The 19,454-nt window shown below is 40.0% G+C and overlaps 1 pseudogene; it reads right to left on the bottom strand.

Annotated features, from left to right (window-relative positions):
- Positions 1-2,237: 2,237 nt before the first annotated feature.
- Positions 2,238-9,844, bottom strand: LOC120306628 (annotated as a pseudogene).
- Between the last annotated feature and the right edge of the window lie 9,610 nt (positions 9,845-19,454).

The raw sequence follows: 19,454 nt of genomic DNA, 5'->3' as shown, positions 1-19,454 counted from the left end.
CATTGATTGTCCATAAAGACTGAATGTTAAAATAACCAGGATATGTATAAGCTAAAAATTATTGATAAATATAAGAATGTTATTTTTATTTAATTGATATAATAAGAATTGTATTAGTTTAAACATGAGACAGTAAATACTAAGGGGAAAAGAGAGGAAATATATAATGTGGTAGTTTGAGACTTGTACTAAAGATACTTGTATGTCATTGAATTATTGATTAACTCAGCCGCCATGTTGCTTTTTAAATATTTAAATGTAAAATTAGAAAATCAATAAAAGATAAAAAAGAAACCTAACAGTTTACTAAATAATTATTCTTGTTACTTATCCTTTGTCAGAGGACAATCTTACACACACACACGAATTATCCTTCAGTTTCAATTTGAGACAAGGAAAGAAAAGTCTTTTTCAAGACTTTTTTTTTCTGTAGCAGAAGATTCTTGCCTTCGCTTTCTCCGTTCTGAGATTTAGAAACTCAAACTGCACCCATCATTCCAACTACGGAGGAGAGCCCTGAATTTTGGACTCCCATATAATCTTTGATCATAAGACAAACATTACAAAATCTATAAATCAGCCAGTAAATCTTACACACAGGTCAGTTTTTCAGATAATAAAAAAATTATCTCAAACCTTATCCAACGTCTGCACCAAACACTTCTCATCCGTTTCCTAAATCCTCCCAATAAATCCAGTAGCACCCTCAGCCAGTATGGTAACAGACAGGTAAGCCAGCCAATCAACATCTGCTATGACAAAGGCAGGGCTCTTATGCATACAAACTGTTAACTTTAGGTGGTATATTCCCCATGAGAAGGACTACCCTGTCATTGCAGCAAGGAATTAACCTTTAACTTGTGTTTGTCAAGGGGAGGCAAGATCACAACTGGGAACAATAGGATCAGAGCATTCAACATGGACAATGTCCAAGAATGGAAAGTTGGAACACTGAACGGTTCTCGAACTCTCTTCTAGCATCCTAGGATCATGAGGTCACCATTTGTGACCTTTATGGACAGCTTCCAACCAGCAAAGTAAAGGGGGAAATTGGATTCGCTTAACGACCGTCTGATTCACTTAACTGCAGTGATTTGCTTAACGGCCAGGGCAAAAGAAAGTTGTAAAATTGGGCATGATTTACTTCACCACCACCACCTGGCTTAGCAAAGGAAAATCTGGTCCGGCTATTATCATAGGTTGAGGATTGCTTGTGCTATGGAATTCAGTTCTCTCCATTTGCAGGCCCAGCAGAAGAAGGTGGTAGAAGGTAGAAGACCACTCCAGGTGTGAAGAAAGGCGTCCTTTTTGAAAATGGCTGCTCTTGTTTTTTTTTTTTTAAAGTGCATATACTTTGAAATGAAATGAAATAATAGAAATGTGCCCAGCAGGGGATAAGCAGTACTTTTAAAGTGGTGGGATACAGACAGTGGTGGGATTCAGCCAGTTCACACTACTTCAGCAGAACCGGTAGCTAATTTTTTGTTGCCCAGGCCAGGAATGGACTTCTGGAAGCGGCATCCACATAGAGGACCAGTTGTTCACATATTTGAATCCCTCCACTGGGTACAGATCATTCAATGCTATCCGGAGCAGTGCCATTTCTTCTACCTCATGGAGTATCCATAAAGCAGGACTAGCCTGTAGAACATCCTAGCAGAGACAGGTTTCTTGGCTGCATGATTTCAGATGACGTAGGAGAGTTTGATCTTAACAGGCCAGATGAATTCAGATCATGAGAAGATATGCGGCAGAAGGCTGCACATGGAGTTTTCTCCGGTTTAAAAAAATAATGCTTGGATTTATAAAAGTTTGGAGAGCCATGTTCTGGAGGTCTGGTAGAGTCACTAGCTGAATCAGTTCAGGTAGGACAGGTGAGACACACTAATGGCACCTGACTCATTATTGGGCAACAATATAAGTTCCTATCACCCTTTCTCTAACATGCTAGTTTATTATGTGCATTGCCATTTTCAAAAGTGCTTGTGTGAAAAAGCGACCCACACACCAACTACAAATGGAAGTATTAGTTTTCCCCCTTATCCAGATGTCCCCCCGAGTGTTGGACTTAAGGTTTCTTCCCACAGTTTTTATTTGCTGGCCAAGATACAATGCAATAATTTAAAAGGTTGCATTGTGATCTGAGTTTTGATCACCTTGCTACTCTTCCTTGCTTCTGTAAGGGCACAGCGGAATACATTTGCAACCGGATGCAAAAAATAAGGTCAAAGAGAATATTTTAGCAGACAATGCTTGTTTTTTGTCTGATACTGGTGCACGTTGAGCCTCTCTCTTCCATCCAGCTGTTTAAAACCCTGGATTCTGATTCCTTTTAGCATTTGTTTATCTGCTAATCCTTCTTCGGTTTTGGAGGAATCAAGACCTTGCTGGAATACAGTCTAGCTCCATTCCAAGTCTTTTTGTGGACTACACTGTCAAAATACCAGGATATGTCTTCTCTCCCTTACCTGGGTGAAGCAGAAGATGCTATGGACCATAGGTAGACTATTAAATGACTGACTTTTCTTTTTTTAAAATATCTTTGATTTGTTTATAAAATAAATATTCAGTGGAAACACGTGGACAATTTTCTGATGTTTTACATGTTTTACTCTTTATAAATTTGTGTGATGTTTTCCTTTTGAGGAAAAGGCTGGTATGAAGTATGAAGTTCTATGAAAATTCTATATAGTATTTTCCAATTATTTTAAATCTAATAATCCAATTTCCCCTTGTCCCAATATCTCCCTTTAGCCCACTAGTTGACAGTTTAGGATGCTCTCTAGTAAGGAAAAAGCTCCAGTTTTCGGCATCCATTATGCTCTGGCAACCACTGAGGTGCTTCCAGGCATCCCAGGTGAGAATACAGGGAATGATAATCCAGAGACTATTCAGAAAGACAAAGTAAAACCAGAAGTAGGTAGGGTGCCACTTCTCACTATGGCGAAAGCCATCACGGTATGCAGTGTAGAAGTAGAGAACGTCACCATATGTATGACCTACGGTTAGAGATAGACAACATGGCTGATTAAAGTAGGAAGAAAAGATCAAAAGTGGACAAGCCAAAAAAGAAATGCAGTCAGGTGTATGGAACATTAACCAAGAATAAAAATATTTAATTGCTTTTGAAAGATTGCATTAACATTTATATATCCTGACATACCTCCCTCCTTGTCTTGCATACCTACCTATTGACACCACTAGCTGCAGCACGTATCGATGGGACTGGCGTGAAAGAAATGCGACTGCAGTCCAAAGACTGAGGGGAGTCAAAACACAGATAGTGACGGATTCCACGCAAATTATAAAATTATCTGATCTGCAAATACATAAATGAAATGAATTTCACCTTGAGGTCCCAAAACATCCCAGGTTTATTACAGTTCATTACATTCAATCTGGAGGAGAAAGGGGATGATAGATTAGATAGACAGATAGAGATAGATAGATAGATAGATAGATAGATAGATAGATAGATAGATAGATGGATGGATGGATGGATGGATGGATGGATGGATGGATGGATGCATGCATGAAAATTCACAAGGATAATAAAACCATCTCAGGCCAAACTGCAGAATTTGATGCAAGTGAAGAGAGTGAACTGGTGCAAGTTCTTTCCATTCAAGCCTTGCCCATTTTATTTTCCCAAGCTCAATTACTATGGCTGAGGGGAAAAGAGAAAAAAATGAATTAAAAATAAATGGGGAAAAGTAGAATTTAGCCATCCCTTGCAGATAAAATAGTCATGCTCATCAACCAGATCTTCCACTGAGCTGGGAGAACCCCACTGATAATACTCATCTCAAAAGTTCATAAATATGAGACTGGAAAACAAATATCATTCCCTGATATGCTCTTTTAAAGCATGAATAGAATTCAATGGGATGTTTTTTTCTAAAATAATTTAGAAATATAAAAGATTAGGATCCTTAAAAAGAAATGCAGGAATTCTTTTAATTTTGTTGTACTCGCCCTATTAAAAAGTTGTCTTGGCAACAGAAAATATATTAAGAGAACTCATGCAAAAATTGTGAACATCTCAGCTATATTTATGTTTGCATTATGTCAAATCATCCTTTCCCTATCCCCGTACTCAGACCAGGTACTTGTGTTCAAAATTGCTTAATGCTGGATCTTTGCACAAATATCCAGACCTTTGCCTATCATTTCAAAGTTAATACTTACATCATATATCTGCTGTCAGCTTTGCCATATTCCTTAACTGGAAGATATAAAGAGAAATTAGTAGAAAAAGAAATTCATGGGAACCGCAGTAGGGAGAGTTTGTGAATTTCCCTGTATTTTTCTTAAATATTAATTATAAAAATAAGATAAAAGGCAAATAGATGCTTGGAACATCCAGAGGTGCAGAAGTGACACCTGTCTCCAACTCTTTAAACCAAACACATCTGTTCTGAAATTTCCAAGTACTTCCTATTCTAGAAGGCAACATATAATGAATGTGAGATTATAAAGACCACATGAATGCTATCACGCCAGTAAAACTTTCTAAATACACGAGGACTTACTTTAGCCTAAAATCATGCTTTTTGGTAACAAATGCAAATATTAAGAAACATAGTAGTAGTAGTAAAGTTGGAAGGGACCTTGGAGGTCATCTAGTCCAACCCCCTGCTCAGGCAGGAAACCCTACACCATTTCGGACAAATGGCTGTCCAGTCTCTTCTTAAAAACTTCCAGTGTTGTAGCATTTACTGCTTCTGGAGGCAAGCTGTTCCACTGATTAATTGTTCTCACTGTCAGGAAGTTTCTCCTTAGTTCTAGGTTGCTTCTCTCCTTGATTAGTTTCCACCCGTTGTTTCTTGTCCTGCCTTCAGGTGCTTTGGAAAATAGCTTAATTCCCTCTTCTTTATGGCAGCCCCTGAGATATTGGAATACTGCTATCATGTCCCCCCTTGTTCTTCTCTTCATTAAACTAGACATACCCAATTCTAGCAACCGTTCCTTATATGTTTTATCCTCTAGTCCCCTAATCATCTTTGTTGCTCTTTTCTGTACTCTTTCTAGAGTCTCAACATCTTTTTTACATCGTGGTGACCAAAACTGGATGCAGTATTCCAAGTGTGGCCTTACCACGGCATTGAACAGTGGTATTAATACTTCACGTAATCTTGATTCTATCCCTCTGTTAATGCAGCCTAGCACTGTGTTGGCTTTTTTGGCAGCTGCAGCACACTGCTGGCTCATTTTCACTTCTCGCAGTTTTGATAATACTAGAAGGAATCAAATACTCTTAAATTCAGATGTAGTTGTCGAATCTGAAGGTTTTAGTGTGTTGTATATGTACCCCATTCATTATGGCTTATTCAGCAAACCATGGCAAAGCCAGATGTGCAAAGTGAATTATTGTGACTAATATAAAACGTATTTTTTTCTAATCTGATTTCTGCTTCCTTTATTGTTACAATTTCAAAGCATAGTATTATATAAGGTGACCAACCGTCCTCCTTTTGGGAGGACAGTCCTCCTTTTTTGAGTTCTGTCCTCCCTTGAAAAGTGCCCTCCTAAATGTCCTCCTTTTCCATATATCGTCCTCCTTTTGGGAGGACAGTCCTCCTTTTGTGAGTTCTGTCCTCCCTCGAAAATGTCCTCCTAAATGTCCTCTTTTTCTATATTTGAAGACTTATCTGCAGGGCTTTTTTTCCCTCATAGAATGCTCAGAAGGCATTCCGGGAGCTTTTTTTGATGGTTTTTTTCAACTTTTGCCTGAGCTGTGCTACTCCCCCTATTGGCTTTCGAAAGCCGATAGGAATTGCTGCTGAGCGCGCCAAAACACCCGGACGGCAAACTTTGCACGTGCAAGTTGCAGGAACTTTGCACCCCTCACTGCTACCCAACTACACCATCTCCTACTTAGTTCCACAGATAGCTGGAGCAGACTGGAGCGGTAAGTTTCTCTTGCTCTTCCCTGTTCAGTTTGATACAGGGATGCACAGGGTAGGCGGTGGTGCTGGGGGGTGGCTGGGGGGTGGCTGCAGGGCTGGAGCCGGCGCGACTGGTACTTTGCAAGCCGTGGGGCCAGCTCTACGGGGATGTGCAGGGTGGGCGGTGGTGCTGTGGGGTGGCAGGGGGGGTGGTGGCTGCAGGGCCAGAGCTGGCGCGGCTGGTGCTTTGCCTTTGCAAGCTGCGGGGCCAGCTCTACGGGGATGTGCAGGGTGGGCGGTGGTGCTGGGGGGTGGCTTGGGGGTGGCTGCAGGGCCGGAGCCAGCATGGCTGGTGCTTTGCCTTTGCAAGCTGCGGGGCCAGCTCTACGGGGATGCGCAGGGTGGGCGGTGGTGCTGGGGGGCGGTTGCAGGGCCAGAGCTGGCTCGGCTGGTGCTTTGCAAGCTGCGGGGCCGGCTCTCCACGGCAGGGCAGCGGTGCTGGCGGGGCGGCTGTGGGCAGGGGCACGGCGGGCAGTTGACCTTCCATGGGCTGCACCAGCTGGTGGTCTACGCAGTGCTTACCTGCTCTGCCACCACCTCACCCTGCGCACCTACGTGGCCGTCCTGGAGCACCTGGCTCACAACACCTGCCTCCACCGCCCACCCCTGTGCAATTCAGCCGTATAGATTTTTGGACAAGTGAGAAATCGAGATTGAATGTTGATACTCTAGCTGCAGCACTTGCCATAAAATTCAATATGAAGGATATTTCTTGTTCAGATATTTCCAATATATTGTTAGAAGATGATACATTGACAAAAAATATACATTCAATGGAAAAGTACTCATTTAAATAATTAATAGGCATGTAAGTGTAATTACAATATAAAATGTTATTATTACAAATGGTTTTTATTATGCATTTATCATATTATAGTGTATTCTGTATTATTGTTGCAATAAATACAATGTTTCTTTTATTTACGATATTTTTTCTTCAATTTATTCGTGTCCTCCTTTTTGTTGTAAAAAAGTTGGTCACCTTACATTATAGCTATATGTTTTTTACCTAGACTTTTATAAGGATTAAGTGAGTTGATACTGCAGATTCTGTACTGCTGGCTCCAATTCCCAGGAACCATTATGGGTAATGATATTTCAGCTGACATACTATTATCACTTCTGCAAAAAATGCAGCTTTCTAGGTATATATATTAATATAAATATATAAACCAACTTGTCCATTTTAAAAACTTTCAGGTATGCTGGATTTCATTTCTCATTTTCTCTCACATATGTGGAAAGCATTAGGTTGAAGATGCTCCATGGATTAATCTCAACAAATAGTAACCTGTGTTCAATCAAACTTGTTTTATCTACAACAGATACTGTTACATCTTGTTGTTGATATACATGCTATATCTAATTGGACCATATTCTATGTGAAGGCTAATTCAGGAGTTTGGGGAAGAAAAAGGAAATAATTAGGGAACAGATTGGTTAAAGTGCTGGTCTAGAAAGCAGGAGACTGTGAGTGAATTTAGGCCTGTTAGTCTGTCAGGCTGAACCACTTCACACATACTTCTTTTGTGGAGTATTAGATATGGAGGATGGAGTATTAGATTTGTTCACTGCCTTGAGTTGACACATAGAGTGAGGTGAATTTTAAAAAATGTAATAATACAGATACAAAATGAGCTGAGCCATATGGCAAACATCTTCCAACCACTGAGGGAAATACAGTGGGTTACATCTGCAAAATATTAGTATCCTCTTACATAGTTCAATTCAAGATGAGTTTTTTCCCCCAGTGCTCTCTTTAATGCTCTCCATCCAGCCAACCTGGAGGGTAGACTCTAAAACTTTTCAATAAAACAGAGGTGATTCAAAAGCACAGGAGGGCACACATATGTCACTTGTGCAGTGCTTTATGTCAAATGCATTTTCTCAGCATCATGGTGCAGCTGCAGAGAGCAGCCAGGTGACCACAGGGAAAAATGCATTGCTTTAAAGTAGTCCCTTTTCACATTCCATTGTACCCCACAGCCCTAGCATGCAACCTTTAACACAGGTTCCCTAAGGATAATTATATGTGGAAATCTATTTGCGGCCTTATTTCAGTTTTCACATCATATCAAGTTCCTATATGTGGGATTTTTCTTATGAACTATTTTATTTATTTATTTATGAGACTTATATACCGCTATAAGTGCAAGCACTCTCTAAGCGGTGTACACCAGTAAGCAATGTATATATATATTTACATTGCCCCCAACAATCTGGGTCCTCATTTTACCTACCCCGAAAGGATGGAAGGCTGAGTCAACCTTGAGTCAGTGAGATTTCAACCGCTGACCTGCTGCACAGTCAGGTAAAGTGGCCTGCAGTACTGCACTCTAACTGCTGCGCCACCTCGGCTCATATTAAGTATCAATAGTTCTACATGCACAAAAAAATAGACAGAGCTCTATATGGAGAGCATAGCAGAAGCATTAAACTATTCTAGTGTTATAACAGCTGAATCCAGTTTTATCTGCACATTTTATATTTTCCTCTCACTCTTATTGCACAGTTGTAATAGGTGCCTTTCAAAGGTACAGACAAAAAGCTGCCTGCAGATACAAAAAACAATCAATCTGGAGAATTTGGAAATCTATTTCTGGAGTGATTGCAGGATAGTGCTATCTCAAAAATAACCACATACATACAAGTAGTCCTCATTTAATGTCCACTTGTTCACTGGCTGTTTGAAGTTACAACAGTGCTGAAGAACTCACAACTGTCCTTGTAGTTCTGGCCATCATAGCAGCCCTATGATCAGGTTAATGTGGGTCAGGTACTTGCAACTGGTTTGCAATTGTATCACAACATCCTGCTATTATGTGACTACCATTTGCAACCTTCATTGCTGGCTTCCAACAAATGTTAACAGGGAAGCCACCAGGAGGTTGCAAATGGTGATCATGTGATTGAGGGATGCTACAACCATTCAGGAGTCATCTAAAGAGGGCAACTGGGACTGCAGGAACTGATCTTATAAGTCAGGGGTCTTCAGACTTGGCCCTTTTATGACTTGTTGACTTCAACTCCCAGAATTCCTCAGCCAGTGTGCCTGTCTAAGGAATTCTGGGAGTTGAAGTCCATAAGTCATAAAAGGGCCAAGTTTGAAGACCCCTGTTATACGTTGTTGTGGTCATGTGACAATGACTTATGGCCACATCAGTTATACTGAATTTGCTGGTCCAAGTTACTATTGGTAAGCAAAGACTCTCTACACAAGTGTCACTATCACATATTTGTGTTCTGAAGTCTGATTCAAGTACACAATAGAAGGATTTACCGATGTGTCATTTGCTCCATTTATGCATCATGCGGATCCTCCTGCCCACCCTCCACTTTCTGCCCATGTTAACCTGCTGCATCAATTTTTCCCCAAAATCAAGAGACAGAAACCAGATAGACACACATCTTACAGAGCTGCGAGAGAAAGGATTGATCCCCTGGGATTTCCATATAGTAAAGGGCAAACCAGCCCTCGATGACAGTATGAATAAAAACACAGATGGTAAACCAGCAAATGATCAAGGTGCGCCAAGTTCCAAAAGGGCCCATATGTCTTGCTTCACCAACTTGCTACGAACCAAGTCAATAGCAAGAGAATTCCTGAAGTAGAGAATACGAATGTCAAGAATTGCCATGAGGGTCGGTCATTTGGGATGTAATTTTGGAGTTCCAAATTCCGAGGCCAGTATGGGTGGTGGACAACATCAGGTTTTGCTTCCAGAACCATACTGGGTTGAGAAAGTGTGAGTTGAGCCAATAAAAAAGGCAAGGGCTTTTTCTGGTAGAAAATGACCCACCTGCATTAAATACAGAGAATTAGTTAAGCACAACCTATGATCAGCGATGTGAAACTGAACTAGAAAGATGGAGTTCATCTTCCAAGCGTCCATGGCGGCTGCATCGGCAAACCGGTAGCTCTTCTGCTCAATCCGGGGCAGCCCTCCAAACCAGTGGACGAAAGACTGGCCATAGAAATATGGCCTGTCACTAAGCTGCAGACAGCCAAAGTCAAACTTACCACCAGACACCTATAAAGCAGCACAGATGAGACTGGGTGAGGTCTGAACCTCTCTTCAATCCTCTTTTTTTTTTATAGAGATTTTATTGATTCTCTTTTGCATACATATGTTAATTTTCCAATCAACGAGCTGTCTGGGGTTAGCTATGGTAATACATATTTGATTCCCAATCCTTCATTCTTTCCTCTAACCAACGATAAAATAAATCCCAAGTTTGGTAGTAGTCTGTGGCTTCTTTATCTTTCAATCTCATAGTTAATCTGTCCATCTCTGTGCATTCCAATATTTTTCTGATTATTTCTTCTTCTGATGGCCATCCTTCATTCTTCCAATATTGCGCACAGATTATTCTCACTGCTGTGGTAATGTGTAAAATTAAATATAAACTCTGCTTATTAATCTTTTCAGGTATTATACCTAGTAAAAAAAGTTCATGTTTAAAATCAATGTGTTCACCTAATATTTTTTCTAACCATGTATGTATCTTTTCCCAATAAGCCTTAGCTTTGCCACATGTCCACCAAATGTGATAGTACGTGCCTGGGTTGTGCTTACATTTCTAGCATCTATCTGACATATTTTTAAACATTTTTGCTAATCTTGCTGGTGGCAAGTGCCATCTATGAAACATTCTATACAAGTTTTCTTTATATGAAGTTGACATTGTTAATTTGTAATTTCTCTCCCATAGCTTTTGCCATTTTTCTAGTTCTATATTGTAGCCAAAGTTTTTTGCCCATTTTATCATTGTTTAACTTGTTCACTTTCCATTTCCAAAATTAACCCGTATAAGCACAAATTTTCTTCAACATGTATACATTCAAACTGCGCCCATCATTCCAACTACGGAAGAGAGCCCTGAATTTTGGACTCAAAAGCAAATCAGGAGGATGGTCATAGCAGGACCTTGTGCAAAAAAAAAAAAAAAGAAACCCTAATACCATGCGCTGTAATGAGACACTCTGCAAATACAGTATATAAAAGATTTGTGCCCCTAAACACAACATCTATCCCGTATAATCTTTGATCATAAGAGAAACATTACAAAATCTATAAATCAACCAGGAAATCTTACACGCAGGTCAGTTTTTTAGATAACAAAATTTTATCTCAAACCTTACCCAACCTAGCTCGCAAAACTTCTCCACCAAACGTTTCTCATCCGTTCCCTAAACCCTCCCAATAAATCCAGTAGTACCCTCGGCTGGTATGGCAACAGATAAGTAACCCAGCCAATCAACATCTGCTATGACAAACGTAGCGCTCTTATAGGAGTTTTTTTGCTGTACCTGCGCAACTAATGGGAACATAGGCTCTGACATCATACAGTATTCTGGCAAACCAATTGATGGAACGTGGCTGAGGCTATGTGGACTCGTGCAAAGTCTTCAACGCCTTCTGGCGTGGTTTTCTGGTCAGTTGTGTCTCATTTACTTACTACTTATCTAACAAATCTATATAATCGCCCACCTACTCAAGGAATTATAACTCAGGGTTCAAGTAGCCATGGTTTATTGCATAAACTACCATGGCTGGGCGCACAATCAACTGATCATCCACTTTCATTCACACAACGCTTTAAAGCACAAATTTTCTTCAACATGTATACATTCTGTCTAAATAAACCATTGTTTAGCATCTGTGTCTCCGACAAGTGTGATAAAAAACCTGCAGTTATCCAGATCGAGGGTTAGTGTCTTGCATGTTTTCTGAGCGCTTCCGATCGGGCTGTACTACCTGCCAACAAAAGGTGATGCGCTGGAGACTGGAAGGGTCCCTCTATTTCACAGCGCTCTGGCTGCAGTGCAATGTGGATGAGGGGCACGAAATTGCAGGCTAAGAGGGTTAGAGAGGCTGGGAACAAAGTCACCTTACAGAAATGGTATAGGGTTTCCTGCCAGAGCAGGGGGTTGGACTAAATGACCTCCAAGGTCCCTTCCAACTTTTATTATTATTGTTGTTGTTATGTAAGTTGGTGAGAAATAGATAAAACGTGTATCCTGAATATTAGACTTTGTGATGAATTGTGATAAAGGGAACTTTGGTTACTTAAAACTTGGAAACTATAAATATTAAATGTTAAATTTAAATATTAATGTTAATGGGAAACTAAAAATTGGGAAAAACGAATCAGGACATTGATTGTCCATAAAGACTGAATGTTAAAATAACCAGGATCTGTATAAGCTAAAAATTATTGATAAATATAAGAATGTTATTTTTATTTAATTAATATAATAAGAATTGTATTAGTTTAAACATGAGACAGTAAATACTAAGGGGAAAAGAGAGGAAATATTTAATGTGGTAGTTTGAGACTTGTACTAAAGATACTTGTATGTCATTGAATTATTGATTAACTCAGCCGCCATGTTGCTTTTTAAATACTTAAATGTAAAATTAGAAAATCAATAAAAGATAAAAAAGAAACCTAACAGTTTACTAAATAATTATTTTTGTTACTTATCCTTTGTCAGAGGACAATCTTACACACACACACGAATTATCCTTCAGTTTCAATTTGAGACAAGGAAAGAAAAGTCTTTTTCAAGACTTTTTTTTTCTGTAGCAGAAGATTCTTGCCTTCGCTTTCTCCGTTCTGAGATTTAGAAACTCAAACTGCACCCATCATTCCAACTACGGAGGAGAGCCCTGAATTTTGGACTCCCATATAATTTTTGATCATAAGACAAACATTACAAAATCTATAAATCAGCCAGCAAATCTTACACACAGGTCAGTTTTTCAGATAACAAAAAAATTATCTCAAACCTTACCCAAGGTCTGCACCAAAGGCTTCTCATCTGTTTCCTAAATCCTCCCAATAAATCCAGTAGCACCCTCAGCCAGTATGGCAACAGACAGGTAAGCCAGCCAATCAACATCTGCTACGACAAAGGCAGGGCTTCCCCATGAGAAGGACTACCCTGTCATTGCAGCAAGGAATTAACCTTTAACTTGTGTTTGTCAAGGGGAGGCAAGATCACAACTGGGAACAATAGGATCAGAACATTCAACATGGACAATGTCCAAGAATGGAAAGTTGGAACACTGAACGGTTCTCGAACTCTCTTCTCCTGTAAAAGAAAGCTAAATGCAGACAAGCCTTTTTCGTGGGGCAGATAGTCCTGGACTCGCAACCTTCATTTAGTCATTGTTCAAAAGGACAACAGCATTAAAAAAAAAAGTGACTTAGAATTGGTCATGCTTAAAACTTGTCACAACATCCCCTCAGTCCCATGATCAAAATTAGGCCGCTTGGCAACCGGCATGTATTTATAATGGTTCTAGCATCCTAGGATCATGAGGTCACCATTTGTGACCTTTATGGACAGCTTCCAACCAGCAAAGTCAATGGGAGAAATTGGATTCACTTAACGACCGTCTGATTCACTTAACTGCAGTGATTTGCTTAGCAGCCGAGGCAAAAGAAAGTTGTAAAATTGGGCATGATTTACTTCACCACCACCTGGCTTAGCAAAGGAAAATCTGTCCCAGCTCTTATCATAGGTTGAGGATTACCTGTACTATGGAATTCAGTTCTCTCCATTTGCAGGCCCAGCAGAAGAAGGTGGTAGAAGGTAGAAGACCACTCCAGGTGTGAAGAAAGGCGTCCTTTTTTAAAATGGCTGCTCTTGTTTTTTTTTTTTTAAAGTGCACATACTTTGAAATGAAATGAAATAATAGAAATGTGCCCAGCACGGGATAAGCAGTACTTTTAAAGTGGTGGGGTATAGACAGTGGTGGGATTCAGCCAGTTCGCACTACTTCAGCAGAACCGGTAGCTAACGTTTTGCTGCCCAGGCCCAGAATGGACTTCCGGAAGCGGCATCCACACAGAGAACCAGCTGTTCACATATTTGAATCCCACCACTGGGTACAGATCATTCAATGCTATACGGAGCAGTGCCATTTCTTCTAACTCATGGAGTATCCATAAAGCAGGACTAGCCTGCAGAACATCCTAGCAGAGACAGGTTTCTTGGCTGCATGATTTCAGATGACATAGGAGAGTTCGATCTTAACAGGCCAGATGAATTCAGATCATGAGAAGATATGCAGCAGAAGGCTGCACATGGAGTTTTCTCTGGTTTAAAAAAATAATGCTTGGATTTATAAAAGTTTGGAGAGCCATGTTCTGGAGGTCTGGTAGAGTCACTAGCTGAATCAGTTCGGGTAGGACAGGTGAGACACACTTATGGCACCTAACTCATTATTGGGCAACAATATAAGTTCCTATCACCCTTTCTCTAACATGCTAGTTTATTATGTACGTTGCCATTTTCAAAAGTGCTTGTGTGAAAAAGAGACTCACACACCAACTACAAATATTAGTTTCCCCCCTTATCCAGGTTGTATTGTGATTTGAATTTTGATCACCTTGCTACTCTTCCTTGCCTCTGTAAGAGCACAGCGGAATACATTTGCAACCGGACACAAAAAATAAGGTCAAAGAGAATATTTTAGCAGACAATGCTTGTTTTTTGTCTGATACTGGTGCACGTTGAGCCTCTCTCTTCCATCCAGCTGTTTAAAACCCTGGATTCTGATTCCTTTTAGCATTTGTTTATCTGCTAATCCTTCTTCGGTTTTGGAGGAATCAAGACCTTGCTGGAATACAGTCTAGCTCCATTCCAAGTCTTTTTGTGGACTACACTGTCAAAATACCAGGATATGTCTTCTCTCCCTTGCCTGGGTGAAGTAGAAGATGCTATGGACCATAGGTAGACTATTAAATGACTGACTTTTCTTTTTTTAAAATATCTTCGATTTGTTTATAAAATAAATATTCAGTGGAAAGAAATGAACAATTTTCTGATGTTTTACATGTTTTACTCTTTATAAATTTGTGTGATGCTTTCCTTTTGAGGAAAAGGCTGGTATGAAGTGTTCTATGAAAATTCTATACAGTATTTTCCAATTATTTTAAATCTAATAATCCAATTTCTCCTTGTCTCAATATCTCCCTTTAGCCCACTAGTTGACAGTTTAGGATGCTTTCTAGTAAGGCAAAAAGCCCCAGTTTTTCAACCAAATTCTAGCTTTCTTCTTTTGCCAACCAGGCTTCCATATCGGTCCTTTTAAATCATTGAATAAATCTCCATTCTTGTGTATGTTACTTGAATTAAAGGAGACCATCTAATTGCCAATTTTCTAAAAGATATAACCCATTTATAATCATTAAGTTGTCGCCCTAGTAACCCAGATTCCTGTATTTGCTCTGGTATAGTTGTCTTCAATTCAATCTGGTCATCTTCTTTCTTAGGTTTCTTCTGATTTGTATAGAAAATCATTTCCAGTTTTATAGTAGGTTCTTTCATTGCAATCAGGGTTTCGCTTTGTAAATTTAAGCTGGCACCTTGGTCTTTCAGTCTAGTTTTAATTATCTCAGTGGCTTCAAGAATTTTTTCAAGTATAAGTTTAAACATAGCCAAAGTTTTTTGCTGCTCCTCCTCCATTTCTGACATGCTTATAGATGGTCTTTTAATGAAAGCTATTTATTAAACAAGAGTCAGTAAGTATTCACCTCCACAATTCCTAGAAACCAATTTCACTGCCCAGCTGCTCTCTCAGCTTTTGATCTCTCTTAGATAACACCAAGGTCAGGTCCGGGCTATGAGCAAGTCTCTTTGTCAAAAGTAATATATTGCTGCACCAAGCTTTGCCATAAGATATCCCTGATAGCATTTAAAGTCTTTTTCAGATCCCAGGCTAGGTTTTTATCCAATTTAAGTTCTTTTTCTTCTTTTTTATAAGTAAATAAAATAGCAGGTCCCCGTAAGAGTAGGAACTTTTTGGGTCCCCAAAAGTAGAAGTAGTGTATACCTTTTTTTAATGAAAATTATCAGCACTTTTGATCAGTGACGTCATCAAAGTAAACAAACCCACGTGCTGATTACGTCAACAGGGCACAGCCCTAAAAGGAAGTGACGTGCTCAGCCCCCACCCTCCGGATGTGACGTTTTGGCCTAATCCCATCAAATTGGCAGTCAATCCTCTGGGTACATGATTAGGTTAACCCTAGACTAATTCTATGGACATTTAAAACCAAAAAGAGCTAAGTAAAGTGAATAATTAGCAGAGGCCTGTGTTTTTGGGGAACAAGCCCTACTTTGGGGAGCTGTTAACCCTAGACTATTTCTATGGACATTCAAAACCCAAAAGAGCTAAGTGAATAATTAGCAGAGGCCTGTGTTTTTGGGAAACAAGCCCTACTTTGGGGAGCTGTGAAATAAAAAATAAAAAAAGGCTTTTTATTTCTAATCATTCTAGCCTAACGATGCTTTTAATTTTTGTGGAGTTTTAAAAATCAGTGCCTCAAAAGCTGGGGAAAAAGAAGCCCCTGAAAGGCAGCCAGAGCCTGCATTTAACCCCTTTTTTCTAAAAGATATTTTTTTCTAAAAGGTATTTATGTCTAGGTGGTTTTAAAAGCATTTCCTCGAATGCAGGGGGAAAAACAAACAAACACAGCCCCTTTTAAAACCCACAGCTGGTTTTTACCTTTGTAAAAAATCTAAACACACATATTTTGCCATTTGTACCCCGAATAAAATTTATTCTGCCCGCCTTCCCACTATAGCAAAAGACAAGGAATATTAACAGGAATTAAAATGCTCACAAGAGGCAAGCAGCCAACCAGGCTCACAAGAGGCAAGCAGCAAGCAGCCATGTGTGTTTCTGTCTGTCTGCTAGTAAAAAAAGGGGGGGTTAGGCCTTGTTTGGGACGTGCCCGGGCATGTCATGCTCCCCGTGATCTGGGCATGCGCAATGCTCAAGGGCGTGTCATTGCAAGGGGCAGGGGAGTTTGCTCCCCGTGATCTGGGCATGCGCAATGCTCAAGGGCGTGTCATTGCAAGGGGCAGGGGAGTTTACTTCCCGTGATCTGGGCATGCGCAATGCTCAAGGGCGTGTCATTGCAAGGGGCAGGGGAGTTTGCGCGGGCAGGGACATGCCCGGGCATGTCATGCCCCCCGTGATCTGGGCATGCGCAATGCTCAAGGGCGTGTCATTGCAAGGGGCAGGGGAGTTTGTGTGGGCAGGCCTGAACAGCTAGCGATTTAACCCCAGCAGTCTTTTGAAGATGGCAGCCTCTGATGGAGATTTGTTTGATGTAAATTTGACCCCCAAACCACCCAAGCGTGGGCGCAGAATAAGAAAAGGACCTGAGTTATACAGTTTCATTGAAGAGAACAAACTTATAAAACCTTGTTATTGCAGATTCTGCAAAACATCAAATGGTAAGTAAATATATATATATATAATTAAGAAAACAGTATTTTGATTGGTTGAAACAGCTAGCCTAAATCTACCTTATTTCCTGCTTTAGAAACGGCGGAGTCTCAAAATGTCAGCATGCCTCAGATTCTGAAAGCGTGTATTATTAAAATATTACACCACTGTTTAATGGGGTGTCTACAATCAGATGAAGACCACGTGGATGGTACCAGTGAAACAGAACATATTAAAAGCTTATGCTTTAGACTTTCTATGCCTCATGTTCTCTGGATCATCATCAGTATTTCTGACAAAATGAATAACTTATATTTCACCCAGGGTTCCCTTGATGAGGTCAAGACATTCATACAGCGCATCGAAAAGAGCCGTAAACCACTGTCATTAATGTCAAAGATTGAATCTGAATTGCCATTGTCTCTGAAGAGGCTCATATGCCAAAATGTAACAGAAATTAATTACAAGAATCTCTTAATGCTATGAAATTTATAATAAAATGGGTTTTACAAATCACATGAAATATGTATTATGTTTTTCTTTTGCTGACCCCTGTTTAACTTTGGCAGATGTTAAACACAATTTAATCAAAACTCAAGGGGTATTATTCAATTGGGTTTTCCTGATGAGGCGGGGCTGGCCAGATTTGCAAAAGTTGTGAAAAACACACCTCCTCTGATGTGATTAAGTTGTGACATCACCAGCGTATACAAAAGCAGGGTCCATACTGGTCTAGTCACATTTGCTGGTTTCTGGCATATCTGTACCTCCGGAGCCATTTGATCTGCTAAGAAGACCCTTTTCAGAATGGAAGCCACTATTGTAAGTAGTTTTATGGCTAATTTTTGAAACACTTAGATGCAAAATGGAGTTTTAGAATATTCTTGTCTGCTTGCTTTTTGACTGATTGATTGTTTTATTTCACTAGAATGAATTGACAGACTCAGAATGTTTGAGGGCTTATGAAGGTATTTGTCTTTCATACTTTTCACACATTTAGATTCTGGTAAACATTTCTGCAACAAATCTGACCATAGGATTTCTCTTTTCCTTCAGAATGGGAGGATGATCAGCTATTTACTGGAGTAGTTATTGCTATTGAGAACCAATTGACAGACTCAGAATGTTTGAGGGCATATGAAGGTATTTGTCTTTCATATTTTCATAACATTTTAGATTCTGGTAAACATTTCTGCAACAATTCTGAACATTGGGGGGCTTTTTTTTCCTTCAGAATGGGAGGATGACCAGCCCTATGTAGACCTTACATTACCCCAGGAGCCCCAAGAGGCCCGGCCATGCACAAGCTACACAACACGAATGCTGTTAGGAGGTATAATATTTAGCATTTTATCCAACTACAAAATCATTAGTATTATTTTTTAGAAACTAAAGGTAGGGGAACGGTATTACATTATTAGGAATGTTGGTGATAGCCTTTTGTTTGTTTGTTTAACCAGAGCCGGCCTGCAAAAAAGCAAAAATGCATGGAGGTGGACTTCCCGCATCCCCAGCAGACAGTCATAAATGTGATTTCATGCCAGCATCTCAACCAGAAGGGGAGATATGTCATTCTACACCACAGCTACAAGCCCCTAACTCTGCAAACTCTCAGAATATGAACAATGTTTATTTGGATATGGTACAGGAATGGGAGAAGCCTATCAGGAATTTCAGGGCTGTGGAATATTATCAACGCTATAGATTTATTAATCTTGACCAAATCCGGTCTTTTGTAGATGCTATAGAGGCTGTTCATAATGTGATACAGCCTCTTTTGAATAATGTTGCTAGGGACATAGGTCCAAACGATTTTGTTCAACTACGGCTTGATGCAGAGGGGTTAAATCATCCTCTCTTTTCTCTTAGGAGGAATATCAATGATTTAAATGCTGAGGATTTTCTGACCGGTATTGAAAATCTGCTGCAAAGTAAGGCCGAGATATTGTGGGGGGGTGATTTGCAATTAGTGGTTACCATCGTGAAGAACAAGGAGGGGGGAGGTCTTAGGAAGTTAAGCACTGTGCTGCTCACCAGAGTGCTGGAGAAAAAAAGGCAGCACCTAGTAGATTTCAATGTGGGAGGTGAATTTCTATGTTTTGCTAGCTGTTTGCTCTGGCTGATTGGCGGGGATGTTAGAAATCAAGAAATTATTACCAGGGCCAGGGAACTTCACAATAGACTGGGTGTTTCCACAGAAAACAGAATTGACTTTTCTCAGATACACCTCTTTGAAGAAGCTTTAAGGGTCACT

The sequence above is a fragment of the Crotalus tigris genome, unplaced genomic scaffold (assembly GCF_016545835.1).
Source record: "Crotalus tigris isolate CLP2741 ecotype Arizona unplaced genomic scaffold, ASM1654583v1 scf7180000017742.2353718, whole genome shotgun sequence".
Taxonomy (NCBI): domain Eukaryota; kingdom Metazoa; phylum Chordata; class Lepidosauria; order Squamata; family Viperidae; genus Crotalus; species Crotalus tigris.
The sequence above is the reverse complement of the archived record's forward strand: the minus strand, read 5'-3'. Positions and strand labels throughout refer to the sequence as shown.